The sequence below is a fragment of the Bidens hawaiensis genome, unplaced genomic scaffold (genome assembly GCF_021521415.1).
Source record: "Bidens hawaiensis isolate Kalapana, Puna unplaced genomic scaffold, B.hawaiensis_p1.1 tig00004595_1, whole genome shotgun sequence".
Classification (NCBI taxonomy): domain Eukaryota; kingdom Viridiplantae; phylum Streptophyta; class Magnoliopsida; order Asterales; family Asteraceae; genus Bidens; species Bidens hawaiensis.
In genome coordinates this window covers 939,570-952,106 of record NW_027491279.1, presented here as the reverse complement: position 1 = coordinate 952,106, position 12,537 = coordinate 939,570, and the positions used below count along the sequence as shown (strand labels likewise).

The following is a 12,537-nucleotide window of genomic DNA, read 5'->3' as shown; positions in this document are numbered from 1 at the left end:
GTCTTCATCAAGTTCAAGTGCTACTAGAGTACGAGATCCCATGATTAGCCTTATGAACACCGTTCGCAACGTAACGGCTATAAAACAAAGGGGTAACACCCCTTCAAGCGAACTAGGAAGGTATAGTGCAAATGATTACTCTACCGGTTTATCCGAAGAGGAATATGACACTTTTGATGTTTTGGCTTGGTGGAAGGTAAAGGAAACCGAGTTTCCGATTCTTGCCACCATGGCCCGTGATTTACTAACCGTCCAAGCTTCTACGGTAGCTTCGGAATCCGCTTTTTCTCTTAGTGGCAGGGTAATATCGGTGAGAAGAACAAGACTAAATTCGGAGTCGGTGGAGATGTGCATTTGCTTAAAGGATCACTTGGACTCAATCGATCGTATTCAACACGTAACCACTCTCGAAGATGAAACACCACTTGATGTTCGAGTGCACGACGAACAAGAAGGCATTTCTACAAGTAATCCCGAGGAAGAAGTCGCCGCTCAATAATTACGACGAACAAGAAGGCTTTTCTAGAAATAATATGTTACAACTTTATATTTATAAGTTTAATGTTTTGTTAGTTTGTTTTTGAAGATTTTAAAACATGTAACCTTTTTTTTTGAACTTCTTAAAGTAAATAAAATGAATTTTATGTTAATTGTTTTTTTTATTTTTCATGTTATATAAATACGAATCGTAGTTTAGAATCCAAATCGCAAACAAAAAACGAAAAAAAGAAAAAAAAATTTTACACTGTAACCGGTTGGAACCGGTTACAGTTCAGGAACCGGTTTAGGAACCGATAAGAACCGGTTAGATAGGTTAGGGGTCCGAGGGTGGGAGAACCGGTTCGGTTCCCTAACCGGTTCGAGCCTGGAACCGGTTTATAATGGGGTTTGGAATATAGGAACCGGTTAGGAACCGGTTCCGGTTCCTAGTCCCAAACCGTTTTGAACATCTCTAATTAACATGTTCCAATCTAACCCATTCCAACACCATTAGCCGAACATGTCCGACCAGTTGCCGGTAATAAATGGTAATCGCGTAACATGTTAGTTTTTTAAAAATTAATAAACTATAGCAATACCATACTCAAATAAAAGAGAATAAAATGCTCGTTTTTATGGTGTAATTTTTTAGAAAAAATATTAAATAGTTAAAATGTTACGGTCGTTAAAGAGTCATGGGGGTAGTTGGTTTAGAAATTAGAGGGAAATGTGTAACTATTTAATAAATTAACAAAACTTGATTAAAATTGAAGGACCATTATTGTAACTTATTTTTGAATGAGCAAAGGCTAAATTGCCCCTAAATTTTTAAAAATTTATGCTACTTGTATAATATGCAATAAGAGTGGTACCTCCTAAAATTTAAGAGATCCCCATATAGTATAGATATATTTATTTAGAATTGAAAAACATGCTTTGAATTAAACTTTGTTAAGAATATAAATGTGCATGTTGAATTTAACATTATACAACTACTTTCAATAAATAACGTTACCAATAAACCTACCAAAAAATCTTGCAACACGATGGTGATATTCGTTCAACACAAAAGAAAAGGTTATCTTACTCTCGTGTTTACGATTTAGAGGCGTATAGTAAAGTTCAAACCAAACGGAACCAAAATGATTTAGTTATCAGTTAAATAACGGAAGACATGTTTTGGCCATTCATTCTAATCACTTGATAAGACTTAGAAGACATCTATAAACAAATAATTGTACATAATTAACAATTTGTTAGGTTTAATTAGTATAAATTATAACATAAAATTGACATAGCTAGGGAGGGGTTATATATCTTTGTATCACCAGATGACCACTTATCAATTATCATCACCCACCCACTTAATTAATTATTACTCACATACCACACCCAAATAATTAATCAAAAAACAATATGTTCCTAGGTTAGGTGTACTATATATCATGTAAAAACATATATAAACCCTAATACTAGAACAGTATTAATTGATTAATTTAATACCAAAGTTGAATAAACATGTTGCGTTACTATGTTTTTCTAAGTATACATTTAATGGAACAATTAATAACAGAAATTAAATAAATAAATAAATAACCTTTAGGTTTGACCAAAAAATCAAATCTCAACCATAAACTGATGAACCACTCGCCCACTAAACCGCACCCACTACTAGTAGTAGATTGTGAATGGTCACCATGGTGATCATGTAGCCATTTTCCTATATATGGGACGTTGTTAAGTCAACCTTTGATAACCAAAAATAAAAAGACATGCTTATAATGTTATAAACATTTTAATAACAATTTTTTTTTTGCTTAAAGACCAACAAAAGATTTATGTATATAACAGAAGCTACAAAAAGAAAAGAAAAAAATAACTTACAATAATACGCCAAAAGCCTATACCGTGTTTATACTCCAAATATTATACTCCTGGAGAATTTAGATTAAAGGATCTCAAATCATTCGGAAAATAAATATAAAAGGTGGTGATGATTTGGAAACAGGGGCGGGACATCATTGGTGCCAATGAGGGTCTTGCCCCCTGACTTTGGGCCGAGTAAAACTAAAATTAGGGAGTGGGTAGCCAGTTGTAATTTAAAGGTTGTCGGACTGAGTTGTAATTTGGGGGGGGGGGGGTATATTCAAGTGTTTATTTATGATTTTTTAAAATTTTTTTTAATGTGTAACAACTCATTTTTATTTATTTATTTTAAGATTCCCGACCCCAATGCTTAAGTTCCAGCAATATGCAGAAAATGTAAGAATATATATATAGGGGATGGTTCAAGAGATAAATGATATTATTGCAAGAAATGTGATAAATGAATATGAACCACTAGTTTTGCTTTAAGTTTTAAATGCTTAAAGCTAAATAAAAAAATATTAATTATTCTCTTTCCTCAATTAATATAACTAATAAACTATAATACTTATTTATTTAATTAATATAACTAATTAAATTATTATAATTAGAAAATATTAAGAATTTCTTTATTTTTATAACTTATTTTTTGTGTCTTGAATTTTTATCCTACACAAGTATAATTTATTCATACATTAAAATTTCTTTCTATCCAAAACTAATTTCTTCCAACTCAATATATTAATATCCATCAAAACATACTTACATTATAATGAATAATACCAAAATACCATTTTACATGTGTTTGCATTAAAAATAAACAAAAAACATACAACCTACACAAAAACGTATAATCTACACTTGTTTTAAGAATAAGACAACATATAACCTACACACGAAAAACATATAACCTACACAAAAAAATTATCATCAACACACACGAAAATATATAACATACGCACGAAAAACATATAACCTACACACGAAAATTTTATATTACACAAATACAATTTATTCATACATTAATTTCTTTTTATTCAAAACTAATTTCTTCAAACTCAACATATCAATATCCATTAACACGTAGTTACATTGTGATGAATAATACAAAAAACTATCTTACACTTGTTTGCATTAAATGTCAATAAAAAATATACAACCTACACAAAAACATATAACTTACACTTGTTCTAAGAATAAAAAAAAACATATAACCTACATACGAAAAACATATAACTACGCATGTGTAGGATATGTGTACTTTGTGTAGTTTATATAATTGTTGATGTCGAATTACATATGTAAGTTGTATGCTTTTTGTATGGTGTACGTTTTATCGCTCAAAACAAGTGTAGGTTATATAACTTTGTGTAGGTTGTATATTTATTGTTTACATTTAATTGACACATTTGTATGATATTTTATTATTATTATTTATGACAATAATTTTATAAACATACTAATTGAAAAAATATATATATATATATTATGTTTTGATATTTAGTGTTAAAAACATGCTAATAAATTGAGTGAAAATTATTTTTTTAATATAAAGAATATTATTATATGAATAAATTGTATTTATGTTGAATAAAATAAAGAATGTGTAAATAAAAAATAGAACTAAAGTAGTGTTTTTATCTTTTTAATTATTATAGTTAAATTAGTTAGATATATTAATTAGAGAGAGATTTATTATGGTTATATTAGTTGTATTAATTGGAGAGAGAAAGTGCATTTATTGTTGCATTTACATCTTTTTTATTTATTTTTAAATATTTAAAACCTAAAATAAAACTAGTGGTTCATATTCATTTTTTTCATTTCTTGCAATAATTTGATTTCTTTCTTGAACTTAAATATATATATATATATATATATATATATATATATATATATATGAATGAAGTTTGAAGTGACAAGGTTTTTCTAAGCATTGATGAAAATCTAATGTAAAAACTAACTTTTCGCGTTTGTGCTCGTACGAGATACACATTGTCAAAGTATAAAACAATTATATTAGTTTGTACCTTGTAAACTTACACCTATATGCAAAAAGAAACTCACAACTCTTTGTAATAAATAACAAGAAACTTACAATTCTTTGTAATTAATAACAAGATAACTTTTTTTTTTTTGATATACACCAATATCTATTCTAATAAATAACTATTCATTTTTGCCACTTGTCACTCTCATAGCCCTCTTCACTCTTTTTTTAATATTTCAACATATGATCCTTATATTTTAAGTTATTTCAATATATGAATTCAAATTTATTTTTATTAAAAATTTAAATCATATTCGATTCATGTATTAATATTAATGGTGAAAGATAAGAAAACAAGGAAATATCTGAAGTTGCAGATCTATTAAATAAATTTTAAAATCATATGTAATTAAAATCATAGTAAACTATAACTTGTTTTTAAACTAGGATTGGAGCAGTCGTGGATACCTTTTTTTTACATAAGATTAGTTTTAAATTTAGATTTAAAATTTTCTCATATGTATTTGAATTCAAGAAAATGTGTATTTTCTTAATTTCTCCAAACATTTTATATACATATTGCAAACATGAAGAATACATATTATATATATTTTTGTGTTTAGCATTAAATCATTGAAGTTGAATATTATAATTATAATCCATATGAATAACGAGTTACTATATGAACTATCTATCATTTATTTATATAACTTTTTTGTATAGTATAAATGGTTAGCAACAAGAAGAACAATATTCAGTTTTCAATATTTTTCTTTCATAACTTAGACAGAAATGTTCCATAAACATATATTTTATGATTTGATTTATACTTTTTTATACATTCAAATATATTTAATTTAATATGTCTTATTAGACAAATTACTTAATTAAAAGTATTCAAATTTTTAAACCAAAAAATATGTTTCAATCCCTTTCCACTATTTTCGTTTTTCAAGAAATCATTTAGGATATGGAAACCTAGAATTTCGTTTTCATGAGTTATTTACATCATTTTAATATTATATTAACTTAGTAATTTTATATTTATACAAATACAACAATTTAAGGTTATGTTAGTGTTACATGTTGGGTAATACATAATTAAAGTGTCTATTAAAGTTTATATTCAAAATAATAAAGCTATACACAATTTTTTAAAGTCACTGTTAGTTGAACATGACTTTAAGGTTATTATTTCTTTGTCATTTTTCACTCATACGAAATGAAACAAATCATTTTGTTATATTTAAATTTTATGATTTATATGTTTCTTGATTATATAATTGTTAATTTAAATATATAAAATTAATTAAAATTTGACACATGCGGTATATTAATAACAACAAATAGTTTATCATGATCAATCAATTCCAAATTCTAAAGACTCTATGGATGATTATATCATCAAAGTTCAGGTAATCTGTTTTTTTTTTGTGGAATTATCATGTTTTTTTTATAAACATGAGCGAATGATCTCAAATGACATCATACATATTAATTGATCAAAAGATATGACGATTTATGTGTATGAATATTTTTTTGTTAGTATCATGGATATATATTATCATTTATCTAGGGTCGCGGTATGCAATTGAATAACCTTATTTGTCACAAAGATAACTATACATGGCTATATCAAGAGTTATAAGCAGACATATATGTTATCTTAACAAGAATTACAAGCATACATGGATTAAAGATTTTGATTTTTGATAAACAATGCATACCAACAAATACAATCACAAATGTAATGTACAAGAAAAGTTTTGCTTATTTGTAACATATTTGTGTAATCTTATTTATGTAATTTCTGTAATTATATATAAATTAGTATTAACAATATTTGATGATTTTGTTGACTGTAATTCACTTCATAGTTAAAATTTAAATTTTTCATTAATTACCCGTGTAATACACGAGGCTCAAACTAGTTTTATAATAAAAATGAATGTAATCAACAAAAACATCTCTATCTAAATTAAACTTTGTGAAAGTTATAAAGGTGCATTTAACTTAATAGCAACAATTCTCCATAAAAACTACTAAAAAGTGATTCTAACACAACAATAGTATTCGTCACATCATAAAACGAGATATATTATTTTATTTTGAAATAATCATAAAATGCTTAAATAGATTATTTTATTATTGTCATCCACGGTAACGAATTTGGCACGTATAATGAAATTAAAACCAAACCAAACCAAATCAAATCAAAGAATCTATTTTAACAAAACACCTATAACATGTTTTGGTCTTCTGCTAACTTTGTTTATGTTTATTTTCTAGCTACTTGATAAGGGATGACAGTAAAACCCTGAACTCGATGGGAATACCCGAAACCCGGCATAATTGGGACGGGTCTTACCTGTTCCATTAGATTTTAGGACGGGTCAGGGATTAGTTTTGAAATTTTTCGCGGGTTTGGACGGGTCTGGGATTTCTAATATACCCGATTATCTGACCCGATTACCCGATAATATGAACCTATTTATCCGATTATATACCCGAAGTTCCTAACATAATTATATATATAGTAACAATAAAATAATGGTATTTGTGTTGAATAAGTTGTGTTGAGTTTGTCTATAACAAAAGATAATTAAAGTAATAAATAATTTATTTAATATTTACTAGGTTTAATCCCTATAAATTATCTTTGCCTCACCATACGTCGATCATCTCATCATCATCACTCACCAACTCAATTAATTATTACTTTACAATTAATATCATAGACACAAATAATTAAATAAAATAATTCTAGATGGATATTGATTGATTAATTAAATATAAAAGATAGAAAGAACATGTCGTGTATAGATATCTCATACAACCAAGTTGTTCTACGTAATGCATTCTATATACACATTTTAATAAAGCAATTAATAACAAAAAGAAATAAACAACCTCTAACACAAAAGGTCACATGAAGAAAAAAAACTCAACCATAAAACGATCACCAGCATTCTATCGCAAATTCTCAACCATAAAACGATGAGCCACACGCCCACTAAACCGCATACATTAGTCAACATAAACAGGATCAACATTATACACTTCATGTAACATCCTGAAATTTATAATGTTGAATAAAGAAAGTTACGTTTAGTGATTTCGCGTTATTAATAAATTAATATCGAGTAAAGAACGGATCATGGACTTAGATTAATTGAGATGGGTTAAATGAGAATGGGCCTTAGGTCCATGGGCTTTAAGGGATATAAATATCTCCTAAACCCTAAACCATCATTCATTTCCATCTTATTCTCTAACACACTCCAAAACACACACACACACCACACATCGCCATATACGGCAGGCGGCCGAGGGAGAGAAACGAGCAAGATCCGAGAGAGAGTAAACGATTAGTTGTAATTAAACAAGTTAAACGAGATCCAAACGAGCACAAAAGGTATGTTCTTGACCTTTAAAGTTTAAAGATCCAAGCTTTATAGTATATACGGGGTATATATACGACCGAAAACGGTTAGGGAACGTAGTGGGTGATGTCGAACCATAACAAGGGTATTAAAATCGCCAAAATGCTTGATAAAAACCAAACCCGTGGCTGAACTGGGCAACTTCGCCTGCGAACTGGGCAACTTCGCCTTCAAAGCTTAACTACGCCTTCAAAGCTTAACTTCGCCTTCAAAGCTTAACTTCGCCTACGGCCAAGTTCGCCTAATTGATAACTTCGCCTAAGGCCAAGTTCGCCTAATTGATAACTTCGCCTACAGCCAAGTTCGCCTAACAGATAACTTCGCCTACGGCTAAGTTCGCTTAAGGATTAACTTCGCCTAAAGCTAAGTTCGCCTAAGGATTAACTTCGCCTAAAGCTAAGTTCGCCTAAGGTTTAACTTCGCCTAAAGCTAAGTTCGCCTAAGGTTTAACTTCGCCTAAAGCTAAGTTCGCCTAAGGTTTAACTTCGCCTAAAGCTAAGTTCGCCTAAGGTTTAACTTCGCCTAAAGCTAAGTTCGCTTAAGGTTTAACTTCGCTTAAAGCTAAGTTCGCCTAAGGTTTAACTTCGCTTAAAATCAAGTTCGATTAGGAAATAAATTAAAAACCTAATGAAAAATGTGTTAAGACAGTTAATGGAAATAAAATTTTTCCAAGCTGACCTGGCAGCTCGACCCCAGCCAGGGGCTCTGCCCCTTGGACCCTGCTAGGGGCTGCCGCCCCTAGACCCCGCTGCCAGGGGCGCTGGCCCCGGACCCCCGTTCGTTGTGGGTAGTAGTTAAGACTAGAAAGATGATATGAGTAGTGATAGTTAATTGATACGTATACTTGTTATACAGTCAGCCGTGCACAACTGAAGAAAGGGATTACGATTAACGGTGAACGTAACCGTGTTCAGGTGAGTTTCTAGCCCCATTTATGTCTTATGTTTTCGGGGTTGTGTGCATACTCGATATGTTTGTTAATACGCTTATCCTAAGAGATAAGTGTATGCCTTATGTGAATGATGTGATATGTATGAATGATTGCTTGAGGGTACGTGAACGATCTTCGGATATTGCACGTACTGTCAGGTTGTAACGCTAAGTATAAGGTAAGTATGATATGTATGCTTATGTGTATGAATGTGATAAAGTTAATAAAAGAAGGAAAGGATGGTTGTATGGTAACGAAGAGGGAATCGAACCCTACTAATATTCGAGAACTAGGGAACCGAACCCTACTAATATTCGAGGAAAGAGGGACCGAGCCCTAATAATACTCGAGGAAAGAGGGTACCGAGCCCTAATAATACTCGAGGAAGGAGGGTACCGAGCCCTAATAATACTCGAGGAAGGAGGGTACCGAGCCCTAATAATACTCGAGGAATGTAGGGTGTAATGCTCTTTATAACGTAAGATATGAAAGTAAGTTAATACAAAAGAAAGTATGAAAGTATGAAAGTATGAATGAAAGAATATAAGTTTATGTGTATTGTATAGTGTATGATTAACTAGAACTCACTCAGCGTAGCTGACTTTTAGTATGCACGCAGGTGAGTAGGATGAGGCAGCTCGCTTGAGGAGACACGTGGCACTGAATAAGAGGCTGGCATCGGAAGACTCAAGACGTTTAAGTTTAATGTTTCGTTTATTTTGAAAGACAAAATGATGTTTTAAGACAAGACGTGTTTTGTTATGAAATGTTTTATGAAAGCTTTTATATTCCGCGAATGTTTTAATTAACTCTGATATTTGGAACTGCGTTTATGAGTAAATCCAACACGAAAGTAGGGCTACCGGTAACGGGGCCTTACACTTCACTGTGTGTGTGTGATGAAACGAAAAATGGGATGTCGTATAGCAAGCGGCGTCATATAATCGTAGAGTGGGATGTTCGTGTCCCATAGAATATGATGAAAGGTAATAAACATATTCCTAGGGTGCACATAATGCATCCCATTGCTTGCTCTCCTCTCATCACCAAACCCAACTTCCAAATTGTAAACATTTGCAATGCTTTGCGATACCTCTGGACGTTTGTGTTCATCCGTGAAGGTTGAAGGGTTGCTAGACATATGTTAGTAGCCCCGACCATGTGACACCCTAGTTACTTATTTAGTGCATAATATATATTTAGGTTTAATGTATATATGTGTGAACCCTTGAGTGGGTAAAAGTGAAATTGTACTAATTTTGACGTTATTTTACTAATCTCGTGAAAATAACGTTAAAAGTGGCGGAGGGTTAATCAGGCATCATGTGGTAGCGTTGATAGCCGAAAGACAAGAGTACATGCACCAATCAGCCGGTGTCTCGATGATTGAGTGCTAAGTGCCTTATGTCAAAAGCTTGATGCAAAACTACTATCGAGCCGGGTGTCTCACCGGAAGCAGTCTCTCTATCCCTATGGGGTAGAGGTAAGGCTGTATACATCTTACCCTCCTCAGACTCTACCATAACTTTGCTATTAGTGGGATATACTGAGTACGATAATGATGATGATTATTTAGGTTTAGTAATTTAATTTTTTAAAGAAATGGTGGCTTGGTAATATTGGAATAAAATGAAGTTTTGTGGGCCCAAACGAGAATCAACAACAAAAAGGTTGGAGTAAACTAAAGGTCCATCATATTAATTAATGGGCTAAGTGAGATTCAGAGCTATAGGGTTATTGTTTTATGGTGGGCTTTAAACTGATCTCTTAAATTCATTTCTCAATAATCGATTACTATAAAAGCACACCCAAAATATTTACAATAATCAACTCTCAAAAACAAGAGAGAAAAGATAAATATTTATATTTTCTTTCTTAAACGCGGTATTATATTCACAACACGAACTAGCAACTAACTAGCCCGCAAAAACAACGAAATTATGATTTCCCAACATCAATATTTCCAACCGACACCTACTTTTTCAATCTTGATACCTCGCCCAAAGATAAACATCTGAACTAACGATCATGTTTGCATGGAACAGATCATACGTATGGAACATCCAATCTAGGTCGGGTAGGTCAAGCAGCAGTACCAGCTGATTGGTTGACGAGCCGAGTCTTATGGTAAATTGGTAACACATTTGTATCAACTCTCTATTCCTTGAAAGCATCCTTATCTGTAAGAACGTATACCGTAGAAGGCTTGGTGGTGCTCCATAGTAACCGCCACTTGGTTCTACCGGTGGCATTCGCATATGTCCTAAGAGAAATTTTTTAATGAATTATTTTTTTTTTAATTTTAGTGACGAGATAAAAACAAATATTGATTACAAAATCAACCTTTACTATTTTGTTTTATTGGCTTAAAAAGGTCTTGCTTGTATATATTACAATTATACAATTATATCAACTTCATTCTATTGTACTCAAAAGGGTATATTGGTAAATTCAAAAACTCCATAAAGACGCGTTAACACAAAATTCCACGTCATCCTCAAATCCGACAGTCCTAGGTGGAGGTAACATCATCCCTTCTGCCATGTCAGCAAGAATCCCATGCATCCCAAAAATACTTTCATCATCCACATAAACCTCATTTCCAACTAACTCTTTATTTCCGGTCACATCAGCTATCACGTCAGATTCTATAGGCCTAAACGCCTCAGCAGCCTCCACAGCAGCCTTTTGAGTATCTTTTACATCACTCGACTCTGGAACCGGCAACCGCCAAACCGAGTCCGCAAAATTCAAACACGCGCCCCGACCCCGCATCGCCAAAGCTGCCACGTCATGCTCCCTGGCCGCCATGTCAGCGGTCGGGTACGTCCCGAGCCACACTCTTGTTTTTTTATTATGCTCTCTCACCTCACACACCCATTTCCCCGGATCCCTCGGCCTTACTCCGCGGTACACCGGGTGTCTTGTCTCCCTAAACTTCTTCCTCCCGGCTCGCTTTTTCGGGTTTTTCGATGCCAACATCACTTCCTCATCCGATGTTGAACAACATTCCATTGCATTATTATTAATGTGATTATTATTATTAGGTGAGAGTGAAGAGTGTGATGATGATGATTGGAATTGGATAAAGGTGTCCATGAAATATAAATGTGTGAAATTGTGAATTATAGTTTATGTTGGTGTGAGTGAGTGAGTGAATGTGAAATTGATGCTATATATACATATGTATAGTCTATATATAATAATAATATTATAAAGTTGTTATAAACAGATAGAGACAGAATATGTATGATAAGCGAAATGCACACGGAGTGAAAGATGATATGATAAGGAGACAGCTGGGAAGATGAAAGTTAGGGGAAAGTGGGTTATGACGGTTAAGTTGTGTGACAACTGTTAACTAACTGTTGAATCTTTGACTATGTGGACTATTTCTTATCATATCAGCCACTTGATTATTATTATTATTATTATTATTATTATTATTAAAAAGGTGACACTTATCACTTATGTCACGTCATTTTCAATTATTCATAACCAAACCATGAAATTGTTTCTTTTCACACTTGTCCCAAATTCGATCACATGTCTTAGGTTTAGTTTAAGTTCAGCTCGTTTATTTTAACAAGTTAAAAATTTGAATTCGAACTTGGGTCGTCAAGTTTTTTTTTTGAACAGCTATATATTTGTTTCCAACTACTTTACTCAATGTCTTAAGTGAGCAGTGGCGCAGCCAGAAATATTTTCCTACGGGTTTGGAAAATTTCGAGGAACGGATGACCAATTGTTTGACACTTAAATTTGGGTTTTCTACGGGTTTGATGTTGAAATTTATACGGGTTTGATGTCAACATACACTAATATAT

General features: G+C 32.0%; 1 pseudogene; it reads right to left on the bottom strand.

Annotated features, from left to right (window-relative positions):
• Positions 1-11,084: 11,084 nt before the first annotated feature.
• Positions 11,085-11,883, bottom strand: LOC143627083 (dehydration-responsive element-binding protein 1E pseudogene; annotated as a pseudogene).
• Between the last annotated feature and the right edge of the window lie 654 nt (positions 11,884-12,537).